This window comes from Lissotriton vulgaris, chromosome 9 (assembly GCF_964263255.1).
Source record: "Lissotriton vulgaris chromosome 9, aLisVul1.2, whole genome shotgun sequence".
Taxonomy (NCBI): Eukaryota; Metazoa; Chordata; class Amphibia; order Caudata; family Salamandridae; genus Lissotriton; species Lissotriton vulgaris.
The window spans coordinates 375036019-375056870 of record NC_141697.1 but is presented as its reverse complement, the minus strand read 5'-3'; positions in this window follow the sequence as shown (position 1 = coordinate 375056870).

Genomic DNA, 20852 nt, shown 5'->3' with positions numbered 1-20852 from the left:
GGCAATACCCCACCATCCCTAGGAACATTCTGACCTCTCTCTGTGTTTTAGGCGCATTCATTTTCATGATCGCCTCGATTCTGTCTGGTGACACTTTTCGTTTGCCTTTCTCAATTCTGTGTCCCAAGTGCTGCACTTCTGTCAGGCAATACTGCAATTTCCCCGGGGACACCTTATGCCCATTTACAGCTAGGTGATTTAGCAAAGCAATGGAGTCCTCCCTGCAAGCTTCCTCTGTCTCTGACGCCACAAGCAGGTCATCTATGTACTGGACCAGAACTGACTTCTGGGGCAGCACTAGACTTTCAAGATTTTTCTTCAACAGCTGGTTAAAGATCGATGGGCTTTCTGTATACCCCTGGGGGATACGACACCATGTTAATACGCGATCTTCCAGCTTAAATGCGAAAAGAAAATGTCTCTCCTCGTCCAAAGGGATCGAGAAGAAAGCCTGGCACAGGTCTATCACCGTAAACCACTCAGCTTGGAACGGTATCTGAAACAGTATCACTGATGGATTCGGTACCACTGGACAACATGAAACGACTATGTTATTAATCTTTCGAAGGTCCTGCACTATTCTGAACTTTCCATTTGGTTTCTGCAAACCCATAATCGGGGAGTTACATGGACTACCCACGATTTCTTTCAATATTCCCTGCTTGATCATGGACTCGATCACGGGCTTTATACCGGCAATCGTTTCTGGAGTCAATTTATACTGGGGTGTTCTTGGAAACTCAGCATGCGGTTTTACTACTATCTTAACTGGTTCTATTCCCTTGACTAGCCCAATATCTTCCCCAGTGAAATCCCACACTTCCGGGGCCACGGTTTCCCTTAGGTCCCATGGGAGCTCATCCACTGTCAAGGTGGGATACAGTTCCACACATATTCTCGAGTTTGCGACTTTGAAATCTGCGTCATCATCATTGGTCAATACCTCCACTCCCTGAAGTGTGCAGTATATTGTACAATTCAACTTACACAGAAGGTCTCTTCCCAGCAGACAAACAGGACTAGAATCGCAAACCACAAACTGATGCTCATCACTGTATTTCCCTATTTTCACCTGTACTGGTTCTGTCAATTGGCTGTTTATTCTCCTGTTTGCGACCCCCACCACTTGTATCATCTCTCCAGACATGGGCAAGCCTGGGACTGCAGCTGATCTGATCGTGGATCTAGTGGCTCCTGTGTCCACCAGGAATGTTGTGGGGCACCCCGCCACTTCTGCCTCTACATAGGGTCCCCTTTGATCCACTTCTAGGGCTGCCCCAAGGGTACAGTCCTCCCTTTCCACTCGTTGTCCAGTCAGTGGATCAACGTAGTAACATTCCTCTCCTCCTACAAACAGGGGCATCTGTCTATATGTCTTTCCCATAGTCCCTACTCTGGGTGGCTGAGGGAACTGGGCTCGTGGAGGTGGAGTCCCCCCTTTGAGCACCTTTCCCTGGTATGGCGTTACTCCTCTCGCAGGCGTACTCTGGACCTCTTCCTCCTCTACCTCCTGTTCTCCAATTTCTACGTTGTAGGGACACTCGCGTTTCCAATGCCCCACCTCGTTACACTGGTGGCACCTAGTCGTTTTCTTCAAGGCAGCTATGTCTATTCTGGGTTTAAAGGTGGAGTTCTCCTCATTGCCCTTGTTCTGGCTATACTGTTTCTTACCCCCAGTTCCTGTTCCCTGTTGCTGTTGCCCCCCTTTTGCTGACTGCATCTGTACCACCATCAATTTTTCCTTTAGCTTCTTTGCTTTAGAATCTATCTCATCACAACAGTACCTAGCATATCTCAGGATTTCATCCAAAGGTTTGTTTTGCCAACAAATCAAGTGTTGCTGAATCATTAGACTAATGTCTGGTCTTAGACCCAAAACAAATTTAGACACAAACTGCCCTATGTCTTTAGGATCCATTACGTCCAACCCGCTGTACTGCTTGAAGGCTTTCAACAATCTTTCATAATATTCATGAACTGTCTCTTTGGGCTCCTGTCTAGTTCGATCTATTTTGACCCAATCTATGTCCTGCATTGGCACCTTATCTTTCAGCCAAGTCATCACTCTCTCATATTTGGCCATTACTGTCTTGGACGGTCCATTAGTCCGTGTATCTCTCTCTGGTTCCGATGTGGGCCACTCGGCACTAACTTTGCATGCTGTCCACAAGTCTCCTGGTACCACTATATCGAACAGAGTGTTCAGATCTATCCATAGGACTTTAGAGATTTTTACAAACCTCTCTACTTGCTTGTACCACTCGACCGGGTTCTCCCTCAATTTTGGGAAGGAGTTGGTAAAAGCAGCTAAATCTCCCCTACTCCATGGTACATGCACGTAGTTCCCATTTGCAACTTCACGCAAAGGGTATGCCTCTATTCCCTGCAATCCTCCAGGTGTCGTACCAAGCATGCTTCTCCTAACGGTCCCTTTCTTGGACCACCTCTCTTCCCATTTGTCCAATGCCCTCCACGTCCTTATTCCTGCGATCAGCTCCCTTATGTGTGTTTTTAAGCCTATTGTTCTTCTCTCATCTAAATCTCTATCCGTATAATGTAGCCTATGGTTACCCTGTAGTGCTTTGGTCCTCGACAGGTCTACCGTGTATTTTTCTGCTAATTCGACTAACTTCTCATGTGCTGCCCTTGCTTTCCGTGTGACATCTTTCGACATGAACAGTATCTCATCCTGTTCATACATGTCCATTCTTTCTAAGGGCAAGGTACCGTCCACCATATCATCTAGATCAGACTTTAAGGTAGCAACATCGAGTCTTTTGGCTTTTATCTCTGCTCTCAGTATGTCCTTATTAGGTGGCCCATTGGTTTCTCTTCCGTCCCAGCTCCGGGCCCTACGCTTAGGGTCAGGGGAATTAAGGGGAGTCCTCCCTTGTTCCCATCTCTCCAGGTCCCATGCTCTCCCATCTTGCCTCGGGGGATGATGGAACACGAGCCTGTTTCCCTCATTCCCACTTTGTCCATTCTCTCTGGGCTCCCTTATTTCGCGACAGGATTCTTTGCTGTCCTCCACCCTATCGCTATTCTCCCTCTGCCTGGTGTCACTCAGTATCTTGTAAGACCCTTCTCGACTCCCTATTTCCCCCGGACCACGTTCTTGTCCGCGCTCCCAGTGGTTATGGCAAGGTCTCTCGCGACTCCCATTCTGTCCGTCCTGTCCAGACGCATGGTGAGTGCACTTAAAGCTGTTTCTATACTCCTGTGTTCTCCTATCCTCTTCGCTGTGAATCCGGCGAGACACCCCCTCACACTCAGGGCTTCTGGTAGAGCAAGGGTCTCTGCTACTATCTTGTTCCTTCTCGCCCCACACTGGGCGACTTTCATCCGCTCCGCAATGTGTCCGGGTTCTGCTATCCTGGCTTTCCCTTTCTGCTTCTGCAGCTATGATGCTCTTGTGAGCCTCTACTGCCTCATCCCATTTTTTCATGTACTCGTTTAGCTCCTGGAAGGATTTGCGTCCTGACCCCCTTAGATCCGTCGGCCATCTAGGTCCCTCCGGATCTCCTGTTGGACCCACTGTTGTGTGTACTGGGGTGCTCCAATCCCTCGGCCTGGGCATCTGTCTTGAGGAGGTGATAGTATCGTTCCTCCTTACCATCTCTGCTCTCTCTGGGTCGTAAATCGATACAATAGGGCCTATAGTGACAGGTACTTGCAGAGCATCTGGCAGTGCGTAGGAAGTGGCACACTCTGTTTCTGGGGCCCTCTGTACCACAAACCTTCCGACTACCTGCTGCACCGGATTAGGCTGGGACAGTTCTTTCTTAGCAGGGGGATCCCAATCTGTTATGGAAAGCGGTCCATTTTCCCCTACGCTAGCCCCCCCTTCCCGGCTTTGCTCCTCTTTACCTGTCTCTTTGTTGTATGGGGGTGGCCTATCTGTTAGTAACCTATTTATCAGGCTGTCCTCTGTCTCGCTCTCATCATCTTCCTCACATGGATTTTTGTTTGGGGTCACTTCTAACACTGGGTACAATTTGTTTACTTCAATGTTATGCACTCTCCATCTTTTAGCATCCGCATCCCACTTCGCATCTTGCACTGCTCTTACCGATCGTTTCACCCTCTCTTGGCGTCTATTCAGGTTTCTCTCGTGCGCCGCCCTAATCCAGGCATTGAGAGCTTCGAACTGGGTCGGTCTAGGCATAGGTCTCATTGAGGTCATAACTGCTTTTAATCGGTGTAGCACCTCTAATCTGAACGTCCCGTACTTAGGAAACGTCAGTTCCTCATTTCCTTCTGTAATCTTACTCCACTCCGAGATCCACATTATTGTATGTAACCCCACATTCACCGCCATATAATAAGTCGGCGTACCCTCCGGCGGGGCTTCTTCCCCTTCATAAGATCTCCGCCTTTCTCTCTTAAATGCCGCTCTTAACCATTTAAAACATTTCATGATTAAACATACAATTTTCAACCTCGCTATTCTGTTTACTTCCTGATGACAATCCACCAATCCTAGCGCGGCTTTTCTAGCTGGCCTATCACAGCGCGGTCTTGCTCCGACCGGCCGATCCCAGCGCGGCACTCTCTGACGTCACTAGTCTCCGCTTCGCAGCAGCACCCCTCCTTTCTCAGCTCGTCTCCCGGTCATGCATGCATCCCATTCATACACTGAAAAATGACTACTTCCGACCAAGCCGTCACTTCTCTTGACTGTACGTCCACAGTCTGTCTGTAATTGTCACCACAACTGACGAAGCGTCTTCCGTCTCTCCGATAGGTTCCTTACACACAGTAACTTCCGACCAGCGTCCGTTACTCACGCACTCACTCTTACGTTCCCCCTATCTCGGTCCTGCGGGCGATCAATGGTACCTCATGACCCCCTTCACTCTGGTTGACAATTACTCTGGATGTCCGATACACCCGAACCACTGAAGCTCTCCTTGAACTTAAGATTTGCACCGGTTGCGCGCGCTCACAACCTGTCTCACAGTCACTCTACAGGCATTCAACTCCGCTAGACATTACACAACATAAATACAATATAGAAACACCGCAATCTAACACGCATGACCCTTTATACTCACTCTCGACCGATACTGCTGCTTTTCTGTTCTCACGTCATCCGGATCCTCTTCGGCGGGCGTTTCTTCCGGTCATCGATCTCTAGGGGCCTTGGGGTAAGCTAACCTGGCCTAGGTCACCGTCCTCAAGAAGGCAACCATCCTCTATAGCTACCAACTGCTGGGGCTCGAGATTCGATCAATATCTTATCTCTCTTGATCTAACCCCGATTCTGGTCGACTGAATCTTTATTGCCTGTCATTGAGGAAAGAAGGTGCATCTAATACCAGGTCAGTTCAATCAATAACAGCTGGACTCGGAAGAACCACAGACTACTTCTAGCTTTCAAAGGTTTATTATAAAGTCAATATAAGTTGCAAGTACAGGCACCTCAAAATGAGATTCGCAAGGTATACAGGCCCAACTACATACATGTGCTCTCTGAAAGCCCTCAGACGAGCAATGAAAACTACAAGTACCAATTCTAAAAATAATAGGGCTACTAGCATGGACACGTATTGGGATCTCTCCGTCATTTACAGCAGGAGGGAAAATACAGGTTAGGCTGTCCCTACCCTGATCTGGATGGTATTCCTACTTAACAAGTTCTCATCCTACCAAAAGGTGTCAGTTGTGAATGACTTCCTAAGAAGATCACCCACTCTTAATCTCTAAGTGGAAACCTATATTCGCCAGTCATGACCCCTCTCTGCCTACCCATCCGCTCTCTGAAGGGTCCTCAGGCATCTGCTCTGCCTCCACCCAGGGGTGCTGTCCCTAATACAAAACAATAACATTCTGAGACGCCCCTTGGGAGACGCCCCTTCACGTGATGTTTTCTTCTGGCTTTTTCCATGATCTTCCCCGTTGAGCCTCGTGCGTTAGAGTTGACCTTGCTTCTCAGACTCGTCTCCGGCCCGCTGATACACCCCAACATTCTCGAACCCTCCTACGTGTCTGCGTCGAACTCCTAAACAGTTCTCTATTCATCTCATTATTCATTTGGACCCCCTCACATTTGCAGACAGACATCCGTAGCTGGATCCCCATTCCCATAGACTTCTAACAGAAGTTTGCAACAATTTCTAGACACAAGTCGGCCCGTGCCTTTACGTGCAGATTAGAACCTTTAGGCCTACAACTCTTCTTGCAGCAGTTAACTAAAATAACATGTTAGCATCATTTCTGAATTACTAAAAAGAACTCACATCTATGGAATATAAATCTAACGAACAAACAACATTTAATTATAACATTTGTGCCGTCCATGTAAATGAAAGGTATACCATTCTAACTCTTTCAGGCATGGCCATGTCGCCTGTTCCCTTCTGTGCTTTGCAGCACGACCTTTTCCCATTAGCAGCTACATTTATCATGGACCTTGATTAATCACATCTAATAAGGTTATACATTTCATACTCGTTTCTTTCTTAATTCCACTTCTATATATATATTCTCTACGTTGGCTACACAGTTTAGATATAGGTGAATATAATATTCGCACTCATGGCATTTCTCCTCATGACTCTTGCGTACTACATGTAATTCGGATGTACTCATACATTTTACTCAGTTTACGCTCTCTCAGTTCCCCTCTTTGATGACCTCTCGGGGTCATCACCAACACTTAAACTGAAGTAATTGCTAGTGCTCCTCGTTTCTGCGTCTCTAGAGCCCTCAAGCTCCTATACTGATTGTCTTGTATAGCAGCCAATCTCTGCAGCTGCTCTCTTCTGGATCTTTCCAACTCATTTGATCTATACCATTGATACAGCCTCACCAATCCCCACAACATGATCACACAGATCACTATTATGATGATAGGTTTTAGGATGTACCAAACAAAGCTCCTTCCTATGTTGGCGAACCAACCTCCAACTTCACTCATTCCATGACCCACTTTTTCCCAAACATTTTCTTTTGATAGGTCTTCGATCTCCTTGTGAATATTAGTTATATTCATAGTGACCTTTTCTAGAGGCTTTGAATTGTCTGGAATGTAAGTGCAACATTCCTGGACCTTCAAAGCCTTACAGACTCCGCCCTCTTTTGCTAACAGGACGTCTAATGCAAGACGGTTTTGAAGCACCATGGCCCTCATCGATTGCATCTCTCCTTCCACCAACATTAAGGACCTAGCAGTGCTAGCAGACAACCTGTCCACGACTGTAGCCAGTCGTCTAATTTTGACATCATTGAGAATCAGTCCTAAAAGAGGAAAAACAGCTCCAAATACATCTCCGACCATTTCTGCATCTCTCAGGTCTCTTCTCCCCCTCACTGAGGCCTTGCCCTCGATGATCTCTAAGTCTTGGGCATGGTATATTTTGGGGAAGATGATTGCCAGATAACATGATCCGTACCAGTTGTCAGGCAATCTCACGTAGGCATTTCTCCCACACACAAAGTATACATTTGGAATCACTTGCATTCCTTTCAGGAAGTCCTTTGTATAGTATTCTATATTGAAAGCATGTTCACAACTAACTTCTCCTACGTACACATTTTCGTAATACGTTTTGGCTCGGTGAAGACATAATTTCCCTCTTTGCGTTTTATCTAAAGCTATTGGACCGCTACTACCTTTTCTCTTGTGTGACTTCTCTTCTTCGGTCCAATCTGTTTTCCCCTGTCCTGATTTCTTCAGGATCTTTTGCCTTCTATATCGATCATCCACCTGCCCTATAAACTTCTTCTCGACTTCTGACACTTTGCATGTCAGATTATTTCTACGGGCATGTGAAGTATCTAAAGTAATCCAAGGAATGAAGAACTTGGCCAATCTGTCTTCACTCTTCCAGTAGTCCCATTTGTTCATCTGTTTATAATTTGGGACTTCTGGTAACACAGAATCGTAATTGGAGAAATAGTATTCAAAACTATCTCTCCCATAAAATATACTAAGCAATAAGCTACATGTAATGCCATATGTCAGCGGGAGGTGATGATATCTAATGCCTTCATCTACAGACGCCGGCAACTGCATGCAGACATAGCAGTCCTTAACCTCCATGGCATCCACGTATTCATACAGAAGTTTAGCATAAGCGTTTGACCTATAGTCGCCTTGGGACTCATCTATGTGTAACCTACGGGCTTCTGCTGCTAATAACGCTTTCTCCTGTACATTTTCTCCCTTCTTACTAGCAACAGTGGGTTTCGATGTCACTACAGCCTTGTCATCCGTTTCCTTTGCTTCACTCTCATGTCCCATAACATAAGATACAGTTACAACTAAAGCTATAAGGAAAATCACTCCTACTATTAATGTGCCTATTATACATTTGGCCTTTCTGTTTGGGGTGCCGGTCTCCATTTCTTCAAATGGTACTATTCTTTTCTTTTCTGTAACACAAAGTTCTTTTCTTTCTGCTCCTTTACAGTCTCTTTTGATCTTCCAGTCTTTAGAACCACCTGTGGAACTGGCACTCCTCTTTTGCAATGTCTTTCAAGCTTTTTACACAGACATCCCTAGCCCTTCTCCGTCAACTTATAGGGAAGTCCCTACAATTCTCTGCTTCCTGGGCGCTAGGTAATCTTCTTTCTCTTCTCGCTTATTTACAAAGTCTTTTAAGCATCTACTATAAGGCCTGGGCCTGCGGCTTGAATAGCATAGTTCAATATTTCCAAGCGAAGGATATTCTCCTCATGGTCTGTTACCTTGTTTCCAAAATCGGGGAATTGCAGTTCAGTGAAAAACATGTGCTTTAACTTGCTTAAGCGGGGAGGGCTGGGGAGTGTGAAAGTTAGTGTCCCTTCTGCTTCGACTCCGGGCACTAACAGCTTTACTTCCACCTTGATGATAGGTTCAGAGCAGGACACCAGCACCGCCCTGATCCTCCCTGTCGCTCGTTCCCAAGACATCTGTCTCCAGATATGTCCACTCAGGGGTGGCGTATCTTCTGTTTGGCACACGTATTCTCCTTGATCTTCTTAGATCTGGTGCTGCAGCGCCCTGAGCACCTTCCTCCTGATCTGAGTCTTCCGATATTGGAGCAAGGGTTCTCTCTGGCGTTGACCTCAGACTTGTACTCCTTCTCGGCGGCCAACTGGCTTCTCCACGCCTTACCCTTCTGCTCCTTCTCCTTCGGCTTGACTCGCGTTCTCTGTCGGCTGGGTCGGAGTCCGACTCGTCCTCCCAGCTACTTCCTCCTTCTGTAGCGTCGTCCGTTTCACTGTTGTACTGACCGTCCTCAGCCTGGTCAGACACACTTCCAGCTTCTTCTTGCACCTCTACAGCTTGGCTAGCCCCCTCTGTGGCTTCTCTGTCCGTTTCCAGACTTTCATCCGAGAGAGGAGCTGTTTCTTCCAGAGGTGCTGGAACCCTCCGTGTATGCGACGCGTGGATCCAGTTAGGCAGACTTCCCACTTTTACTGCTGTGTTCGTGATCAGGATGACCTGATAGGGTCCTCTCCAACGAACATCTAGGCAGCTTCTTCTCACATGTTTTTTCACCAGGACCCAGTCCCCAGGATACAGGTCATGACACGGGCCCTGGTACGATGGAACCTCGGCAGCCTGCACCTGAAGGGACACAGAATGAATGGCGTCAGACAGCCCCTTACAATAGTCCAGGATCATATCATCTGTGATGTTTAACAGTGCAGCCGTCGGCACAGACGGCAATCGCATTGCTCTCCCCATTAACACCTCATGTGGTGACAATCCTGTTCTCCTGTCTGGGGTACTACGAATGCTCATAAGAACTAATGGCAGAGCATCAGGCCAACTCAGGGACGTTGATGAGCACATCTTGGCAATCCTGGATTTTATAGTACAGTTCATTTGTTCCACAATTCCTGAAGCCTCTGGTCGATAGCTGCAGTGCAACTTCTGGTCAATGTTTAAAGCCGCACAAATCATCTTTACAAGCTCGCTGTTAAAATGTGTTCCCCTATCTGATTCCAAAGAGGCCGGCACCCCGAACCTCGGAATGAGCTCTCTAAGCAATAGTTTGGCTACTGTGAGGGTGTCGCACCTGCGTGTAGGGTATGCCTCGACCCATCGGGAAAATATGCAAACAACCACCAGGACATAACGAAGGCGGTTGCATCTTGGCATTTCTATGAAATCTATTTGCATCCTATTGAATGGCCCTCCTGACCTCCCTATGTGGCTTAGAGCAACTGGTGTTCTCTTCCCTATGTTCAGCTGCTGACAGGTCACACAGCGCTGGCACACTGATTCTGCTGCTACTCTAAATTTCGGGTTATACCAGGTCTGCCTGAATACTCTCAGCATAGCATCCCTTCCTAGGTGTGCTGGACCATGAATTAGCCTGGCCATTGGGCTCACCATCTCATTGGGTAATACTGCTCTTCCATCTGCTGACACCCAGAAATGGGCCTCGCCTAGCACACATCCTGCAGTTTTCCATGTTTGCTTTTCAAAGTCTGGTGCATTTTCTTGCATACCCCTTAAGTCGTCCCAGGAGTCAACAGTTTCCAAAACCATAGCTAATTCAGTTCTGACATGTATTCCACCCACTTCCACCTCCGTGAAAGAGTACCCTTGTTCTGCGCAATACCTTGCGACTTCGTCGGCATATCTATTGCCTTGTGACACGAAGTCCATATTTTTGGTATGCGCGGTACATTTCACAACAGCGATAGATGCTGGACATTGCAAAGCTTCCAACAGTAATCGAACAAACTCTCCATTACGAATAGGAGAGCCTGAAGAAGTCATGTAACCTCTTTGAGACCACAACTGCCCGTAATCATGAACTACCCCGTAACCGTATTGGCTATCGGTGTATATGGTGACTCGAATTTGTTTGCTTGCCAGGCAGGCACGCGTTAATGCAACAATTTCAGCTACCTGAGTGGAGTGTACTCCTTCCAGGCATCCGGCTTCCACAACTCCCATTATTGTACATACAGCGTAAGCTGCTCTCAACTGCCCAACTTCGTCTCTTACACATGAGCCATCGACAAAGAAAACTTCGTCTGGGTCAGTCAGTGGCTCATCAACGATGTCGGGTCTCGGTTTGGTGCATAGTTCAGTCACATCAAGGCAGTCATGGTCTGTACATTCATCCTCATCCTCGATATCTCTTGGAAGTGGCATCAAGGTAGCAGGGTTCAAAACAGAGCATCTCTTGAGGGTCACGTTCTCTGCAGCAAGAATGACTTGCTCATAGCGCGTGAGCCTGCTATTGGTCAGATGCTGTGTTTTGGTCCTGGTCATCAACAGTTCAACAGAATGGGGCACGTATACCTCTAACGGGTGCCCCATGACAATATTCTCACATCTTTCAATACTGACACCTGTTGCGGCAACGGATTTGAGACATCCGGGCAACGCTGCGGCTACTGGATCTAAAGTAGCTGAGAAGTAGGCAACTGGTCTACGGGCATTCCCATGGATTTGGACTAACACAGCCAAAGCACAACCCTCTCTCTCACAACAGTAGAGCAAGAATGTTTTATTGTAATCAGGCATTCCCAGAGCAGGAGCACGACACAGGTCCTCTCTCAGCTGCAGGAACGCCATCAAACAGTCCTTGTCCCATGGTACCGGATCACTCACCTCCTTGTGCGTCAGTTTTTGCAGTGGTTTTGCTTTCAGTGAAAAGTTGGCTATCCACTGTCGGCAATACCCCACCATCCCTAGGAACATTCTGACCTCTCTCTGTGTTTTAGGCGCATTCATTTTCATGATCGCCTCGATTCTGTCTGGTGACACTTTTCGTTTGCCTTTCTCAATTCTGTGTCCCAAGTGCTGCACTTCTGTCAGGCAATACTGCAATTTCCCCGGGGACACCTTATGCCCATTTACAGCTAGGTGATTTAGCAAAGCAATGGAGTCCTCCCTGCAAGCTTCCTCTGTCTCTGACGCCACAAGCAGGTCATCTATGTACTGGACCAGAACTGACTTCTGGGGCAGCACTAGACTTTCAAGATTTTTCTTCAACAGCTGGTTAAAGATCGATGGGCTTTCTGTATACCCCTGGGGGATACGACACCATGTTAATACGCGATCTTCCAGCTTAAATGCGAAAAGAAAATGGCTCTCCTCGTCCAAAGGGATCGAGAAGAAAGCCTGGCACAGGTCTATCACCGTAAACCACTCAGCTTGGAACGGTATCTGAAACAGTATCACTGATGGATTCGGTACCACTGGACAACATGAAACGACTATGTTATTAATCTTTCGAAGGTCCTGCACTATTCTGAACTTTCCATTTGGTTTCTGCAAACCCATAATCGGGGAGTTACATGGACTACCCACGATTTCTTTCAATATTCCCTGCTTGATCATGGACTCGATCACGGGCTTTATACCGGCAATCGTTTCTGGAGTCAATTTATACTGGGGTGTTCTTGGAAACTCAGCATGCGGTTTTACTACTATCTTAACTGGTTCTACTCCCTTGACTAGCCCAATTTCTTCCCCAGTGAAATCCCACACTTCCGGGGCCACGGTTTCCCTTAGGTCCCATGGGAGCTCATCCACTGTCAAGGTGGGATACAGTTCCACACATATTCTCGAGTTTGCGACTTTGAAATCTGCGTCATCGTCATTGGTCAATACCTCCACTCCCTGAGGTGTGCAGTATATTGTACAATTCAACTTACACAGAAGGTCTCTTCCCAGCAGACAAACAGGACTAGAATCGCAAACCACAAACTGATGCTCATCACTGTATTTCCCTATTTTCACCTGTACTGGTTCTGTCAATTGGCTGTTTATTCTCCTGTTTGCGACCCCCACCACTTGTATCATCTCTCCAGACATGGGCAAGCCTGGGACTGCAGCTGATCTGATCGTGGATCTAGTGGCTCCTGTGTCCACCAGGAATGTTGTGGGGCACCCCGCCACTTCTGCCTCTACATAGGGTCCCCTTTGATCCACTTCTAGGGCTGCCCCAAGGGTACAGTCCTCCCTTTCCACTCGTTGTCCAGTCAGTGGATCAACGTAGTAACATTCCTCTCCTCCTACAAACAGGGGCATCTGTCTATATGTCTTTCCCATAGTCCCTACTCTGGGTGGCTGAGGGAACTCGGCTCGTGGAGGTGGAGTCCCCCCTTTGAGCACCTTTCCCTGGTATGGCGTTACTCCTCTCGCAGGCGTACTCTGGACCTCTTCCTCCTCTACCTCCTGTTCTCCAATTTCTACGTTGTAGGGACACTCGCATTTCCAATGCCCCACCTCGTTACACTGGTGGCACCTAGTCGTTTTCTTCAAGGCAGCTATGTCTATTCTGGGTTTAAAGGTGGAGTTCTCCTCATTGCCCTTGTTCTGGCTATACTGTTTCTTACCCCCAGTTCCTGTTCCCTGTTGCTGTTGCCCCCCTTTTGCTGACTGCATCTGTACCACCATCAATTTTTCCTTTAGCTTCTTTGCTTTAGAATCTATCTCATCACAACAGTACCTAGCATATCTCAGGATTTCATCCAAAGGTTTGTTTTGCCAACAAATCAAGTGTTGCTGAATCATTAGACTAATGTCTGGTCTTAGACCCAAAACAAATTTAGACACAAACTGCCCTATGTCTTTAGGATCCATTACGTCCAACCCGCTGTACTGCTTGAAGGCTTTCAACAATCTTTCATAATATTCATGAACTGTCTCTTTGGGCTCCTGTCTAGTTCGATCTATTTTGACCCAATCTATGTCCTGCATTGGCACCTTATCTTTCAGCCAAGTCATCACTCTCTCATATTTGGCCATTACTGTCTTGGACGGTCCATTAGTCCGTGTATCTCTCTCTGGTTCCGATGTGGGCCACTCGGCACTAACTTTGCATGCTGTCCACAAGTCTCCTGGTACCACTATATCGAACAGAGTGTTCAGATCTATCCATAGGACTTTAGAGATTTTTACAAACCTCTCTACTTGCTTGTACCACTCGACCGGGTTCTCCCTCAATTTTGGGAAGGAGTTGGTAAAAGCAGCTAAATCTCCCCTACTCCATGGTACATGCACGTAGTTCCCATTTGCAACTTCACGCAAAGGGTATGCCTCTATTCCCTGCAATCCTCCAGGTGTCGTACCAAGCATGCTTCTCCTAACGGTCCCTTTCTTGGACCACCTCTCTTCCCATTTGTCCAATGCCCTCCACGTCCTTATTCCTGCGATCAGCTCCCTTATGTGTGTTTTTAAGCCTATTGTTCTTCTCTCATCTAAATCTCTATCCGTATAATGTAGCCTATGGTTACCCTGTAGTGCTTTGGTCCTCGACAGGTCTACCGTGTATTTTTCTGCTAATTCGACTAACTTCTCATGTGCTGCCCTTGCTTTCCGTGTGACATCTTTCGACATGAACAGTATCTCATCCTGTTCATACATGTCCATTCTTTCTAAGGGCAAGGTACCGTCCACCATATCATCTAGATCAGACTTTAAGGTAGCAACATCGAGTCTTTTGGCTTTTATCTCTGCTCTCAGTATGTCCTTATTAGGTGGCCCATTGGTTTCTCTTCCGTCCCAGCTCCGGGCCCTACGCTTAGGGTCAGGGGAATTAAGGGGAGTCCTCCCTTGTTCCCATCTCTCCAGGTCCCATGCTCTCCCATCTTGCCTCGGGGGATGATGGAACACGAGCCTGTTTCCCTCATTCCCACTTTGTCCATTCTCTCTGGGCTCCCTTATTTCGCGACAGGATTCTTTGCTGTCCTCCACCCTATCGCTATTCTCCCTCTGCCTGGTGTCACTCAGTATCTTGTAAGACCCTTCTCGACTCCCTATTTCCCCCGGACCACGTTCTTGTCCGCGCTCCCAGTAGTTATGGCAAGGTCTCTCGCGACTCCCATTCTGTCCGTCCTGTCCAGACGCATGGTGAGTGCACTTAAAGCTGTTTCTATACTCCTGTGTTCTCCTATCCTCTTCGCTGTGAATCCGGCGAGACACCCCCTCACACTCAGGGCTTCTGGTAGAGCAAGGGTCTCTGCTACTATCTTGTCCCTTCTCGCCCCACTCTGGGCGACTTTCATCCGCTCCGCAATGTGTCCGGGTTCTGCTATCCTGGCTTTCCCTTTCTGCTTCTGCAGCTATGATGCTCTTGTGAGCCTCTACTGCCTCATCCCATTTTTTCATGTACTCGTTTAGCTCCTGGAAGGATTTGCGTCCTGACCCCCTTAGATCCGTCGGCCATCTAGGTCCCTCCGGATCTCCTGTTGGACCCACTGTTGTGTGTACTGGGGTGCTCCAATCCCTCGGCCTGGGCATCTGTCTTGAGGAGGTGATAGTATCGTTCCTCCTTACCATCTCTGCTCTCTCTGGGTCGTAAATCGATACAATAGGGCCTATAGTGACAGGTACTTGCAGAGCATCTGGCAGTGCGTAGGAAGTGGCACACTCTGTTTCTGGGGCCCTCTGTACCACAAACCTTCCGACTACCTGCTGCACCGGATTAGGCTGGGACAGTTCTTTCTTAGCAGGGGGATCCCAATCTGTTATGGAAAGCGGTCCATTTTCCCCTACGCTAGCCCCCCCTTCCCGGCTTTGCTCCTCTTTACCTGTCTCTTTGTTGTATGGGGGTGGCCTATCTGTTAGTAACCTATTTATCAGGCTGTCCTCTGTCTCGCTCTCATCATCTTCCTCACATGGATTTTTGTTTGGGGTCACTTCTAACACTGGGTACAATTTGTTTACTTCAATGTTATGCACTCTCCAGCTTTTAGCATCCGCATCCCTCTTCGCATCTTGCACTGCTCTTACCGATCGTTTCACCCTCTCTTGGCGTCTATTCAGGTTTCTCTCGTGCGCCGCCCTAATCCAGGCATTGAGAGCTTCGAACTGGGTCGGTCTAGGCATAGGTCTCATTGAGGTCATAACTGCTTTTAATCGGTGTAGCACCTCTAATCTGAACGTCCCGTACTTAAGAAACGTCAGTTCCTCATTTCCTTCTGTAATCTTACTCCACTCCGAGATCCACATTATTGTATGTAGCCCCACATTCACCGCCATATAATAAGCCGGCGTACCCTCCGGCGGGGCTTCTTCCCCTTCATAAGATCTCCGCCTTTCTCTCTTAAATGCCGCTCTTAACCATTTAAAACATTTCATGATTAAACATACAATTTTCAACCTCGCTATTCTGTTTACTTCCTGATGACAATCCACCAATCCTAGCGCGGCTTTTCTAGCTGGCCTATCACAGCGCGGTCTTGCTCCGACCGGCCAATCCCAGCGCGGCACTCTCTGACGTCACTAGTCTCCGCTTCGCAGCAGCACCCCTCCTTTCTCAGCTCGTCTCCCGGTCATGCATGCATCCCATTCATACACTGAAAAATGACTACTTCCGACCAAGCCGTCACTTCTCTTGACTGTACGTCCACAGTCTGTCTGTAATTGTCACCACAACTGACGAAGCGTCTTCCGTCTCTCCGATAGGTTCCTTACACACAGTAACTTCCGACCAGCGTCCGTTACTCACGCACTCACTCTTACGTTCCCCCTATCTCGGTCCTGCGGGCGATCAATGGTACCTCATGACCCCCTTCACTCTGGTTGACAATTACTCTGGATGTCCGATACACCCGAACCACTGAAGCTCTCCTTGAACTTAAGATTTGCACCGGTTGCGCGCGCTCACAACCTGTCTCACAGTCACTCTACAGGCATTCAACTCCGCTAGACATTACACAACATAAATACAATATAGAAACACCGCAATCTAACACGCATGACCCTTTATACTCACTCTCGACCGATACTGCTGCTTTTCTGTTCTCACGTCATCCGGATCCTCTTCGGCGGGCGTTTCTTCCGGTCATCGATCTCTAGGGGCCTTGGGGTAAGCTAACCTGGCCTAGGTCACCGTCCTCAAGAAGGCAACCATCCTCTATAGCTACCAACTGCTGGGGCTCGAGATTCGATCAATATCTTATCTCTCTTGATCTAACCCCGATTCTGGTCGACTGAATCTTTATTGCCTGTCATTGAGGAAAGAAGGTGCATCTAATACCAGGTCAGTTCAATCAATAACAGCTGGACTCGGAAGAACCACAGACTACTTCTAGCTTTCAAAGGTTTATTATAAAGTCAATATAAGTTGCAAGTACAGGCACCTCAAAATGAGATTCGCAAGGTATACAGGCCCAACTACATACATGTGCTCTCTGAAAGCCCTCAGACGAGCAATGAAAACTACAAGTACCAATTCTAAAAATAATAGGGCTACTAGCATGGACACGTATTGGGATCTCTCCGTCATTTACAGCAGGAGGGAAAATACAGGTTAGGCTGTCCCTACCCTGATCTGGATGGTATCCCTACTTAACAAGTTCTCATCCTACCAAAAGGTGTCAGTTGTGAATGACTTCCTAAGAAGATCACCCACTCTTAATCTCTAAGTGGAAACCTATATTCGCCAGTCATGACCCCTCTCTGCCTACCCATCCGCTCTCTGAAGGGTCCTCAGGCATCTGCTCTGCCTCCACCCAGGGGTGCTGTCCCTAATACAAAACAATAACATTCTGAGACGCCCCTTGGGAGACGCCCCTTCACGTGATGTTTTCTTCTGGCTTTTTCCATGATCTTCCCCGTTGAGCCTCGTGCGTTAGAGTTGACCTTGCTTCTCAGACTCGTCTCCGGCCCGCTGATACACCCCAACATTCTCGAACCCTCCTACGTGTCTGCGTCAAACTCCTAAACAGTTCTCTATTCATCTCATTATTAATTTGGACCCCCTCACATTTGCAGACAGACATCCGTAGCTGGATCCCCATTCCCATAGACTTCTAACAGAAGTTTGCAACAATTTCTAGACACAAGTCGGCCCGTGCCTTTACGTGCAGATTAGAACCTTTAGGCCTACAACCCTTCTTGCAGCAGTTAACTAAAATAACATGTTAGCATCATTTCTGAATTACTAAAAAGAACTCACATCTATGGAATATAAATCTAACGAACAAACAACATTTAATTATAACATTTGTGCCGTCCATGTAAATGAAAGGTATACCATTCTAACTCTTTCAGGCATGGCCATGTGGCCTGTTCCCTTCTGTGCTTTGCAGCACGACCTTTTCCCATTAGCAGCTACATTTATCATGGACCTTGATTAATCACATCTAATAAGGTTATACATTTCATACTCGTTTCTTTCTTAATTCCACTTCTATATATATATTCTCTACGTTGGCTACACAGTTTAGATATAGGTGAATATAATATTCGCACTCATGGCATTTCTCCTCATGACTCGTGCGTACTACATGTAATTCGGATGTACTCATACATTTTACTCAGTTTACGCTCTCTCAGGTCTAACTTGTACATTGTCTGAAACTGCCTAACCGCTTCACCCAGGAGGGGACTTAAACAATTAAACTGTCTGACTTACTAGACCTCAACTTCATTCGGAACTCCTGCTGAGGAGTTTTCTCTACCAGGGGGAGTTTAGTATCTGTCTTTGGAATGTGGCAGGGCTGGGAATCAGTCTTTGGCGGAAGTCCATAGAAGCGTTTCACGTGACTCGAGTGGAGCCAGTTTTTCCTCCCCTCCAACTTAACGGCAGTCCTGGTTGTTAACAAAACGATCTTCGGCTCCTTCCAGCGGGGCTCCAGAGGACTTGACCTGTCGAAATTCCGGACCAAAACCACATCACCGGGGACCAGCTCGTGCGGTTTCACCTCGGTGTTGTCTGGAAAGGCTGCTGCAACCTGTGAACGACATGATTGTAGTGCAGACATCAAGGAAGCAAGGTAATCTGTCAGCATAGTACTTTCAACATCAGTAATTTTCCTCGGCAGAGGCGTCCCCCACATATTAGGAGGTCTACCGAAGACCACCTCATACGGGGATAGCCCTGTCCTAGAATGGGCTACCATTCGCATATAAAAAAGAGCAACAGGTAAAGCTACTATCCAATCTACGCCCTTCTCTTTACCCACTTTAGCAAGACGTGTTTTCAGAGTCTGGTTATGACGCTCCACGAGACCTGCTGCCTCGGGATGTCGGACACAGTGGAATTTCCACTGATATCCCAAAAGAAGGGAGACCTGCTTCATGAGTTCGGACGAGAATGGCTGACCATTGTCCGAGTACACGACACGGGGCAAACCGTACCACGGGAAGAATTCACGAACCAACTGCTTGGCAGTGGTCGGAGCAGTGTAATCTGGGACGGGATATGCTTCTGTCCATCGGGATAGGGCACATACAACTACAAGGACATATTTAAAACCTCTGCATCTGTCCATCTGAATATAATCCATCTGGAGGACTTCAAAAGGATGGTCGGGAGGATGAAATCCACCTTGTCCTACGGGAACACCTTTTCCTGGATTGAACTGACAACAGATCATGCAGGTACGCACTTTCTGTTTTGCTGCTGCTCGTAAATGTTTATTAAACCAAAGGTTCTGTAAACTGTCTAACATGGCTTTTTCACCCAAATGTGCTGGACTATGTGCAGTGTTAATAATAACTTGAACCATAGAGTCGGGGAGAAACCATGTGGTCTTCCCCCTCGTCATCCAAACCTGTTCAGTCTGGACCCCTCCTTGTTCAGCCCATTTCTTGAGTTCGTCTGGAGTAGCATGTGTCTGCATGTCAATGACATCTAGTGCGGGGTCCCTGACTGTCATGCTATGTGTCAATGATGATACGTCAGTCTTTGTCATATCAGTCGTATGAGTATGAGTCTGTGCTGTATGTTTCGCTGTCCGATCTGCAAAGTCGTTACCCTGGGAAATTTTGTCTGTGACCTTTGTATGTGCTTTACACTTCATGATGGCTATAGCTGTAGGCAAATGTATTGCTTCCAACAGTGCTTGAATGAGGGGACCATGTTGGATTTTGGCTCCGTGAGAGGTCAGGAAACCTCTTTCTTGCCAGAGGACACCGAAGTCATGTACGACTCCAAATGCATAACGTGAATCTGTGTATATGTTTACTTTAAGGTTCTTGGCTCGTATGCAGGCTTGGGGCAGAGCAATGAGCTCTGCTGCTTGGGCTGACAGGGTGTCAATGCGATGTGTTTCTAAGACTTCAGTTTCAGTGGTCACTGCATATGCGGCCACTAGCTCTCCTGTAATTGTTCTCATACATGAACCATCCACATAAAGTGTCAGGTCTGGATCGGGTAAGGCCACATCTGTCAAGTCTTGTCTGGGTTTCGTGATGGTGTCAATAACCTCCACGCAGTCATGTGGATTAGGATCTGTACTGCTCGATGGTAAAAGTGTAGCAGGATTCAGTGAATTACAACGTCTGATTTCTATGTGTGGTTGGAATAATGTCAGTTCATAACCTGTCAGTCGCGCTATAGTCAAGTGTTGAGTCTGTGTTCTGTTTAGGAGAACTTCCACAGAGTGTGGAACCTGTACTGTCAATTGATGTCCCAATACAATGGAATCGCTTTGTCTGATTGCTAGAGCTGTTGCTGCAACTGATTTTAAGCACGCAGGCAAGGCCTGGGCTACTGGATCTAGTGTGCTCGAAAAATAAGCACACGGTCTATGTTTGTCTGCTTGAAGCTGAGTTAGAACCGACAACGCTATGCCATCGCGTTCTGTGACAAAAAGTGTAAAAGGTTTACTGTAACATGGTGTCGCTAAAACAGGTGCTTGACATAAGGCTTTCTTTAATTCGTCAAAAGCTTGTGTATGTTCCTGAGTCCATGGGAGGACAGCCGAAGACGCTGCCTCTTGTGTTGTCAACTGTACAAGTGGTTTGGCTAGAAATGCGTATTGGGGAATCCATTGTCTACAATAAGAAGTGAGGTCTTTGCTGAATCTTCTGGTTCTTCCTCCTCTGAGGTGGCTTTGTCGTCTGACTCGAGGGGCTGGTCAGTCTCTCGTCCGGCATGTATCGCTACAATCTCCTTACGGATCTTTCTAGTCATGGCCACTATACATTTCTCTTTGTC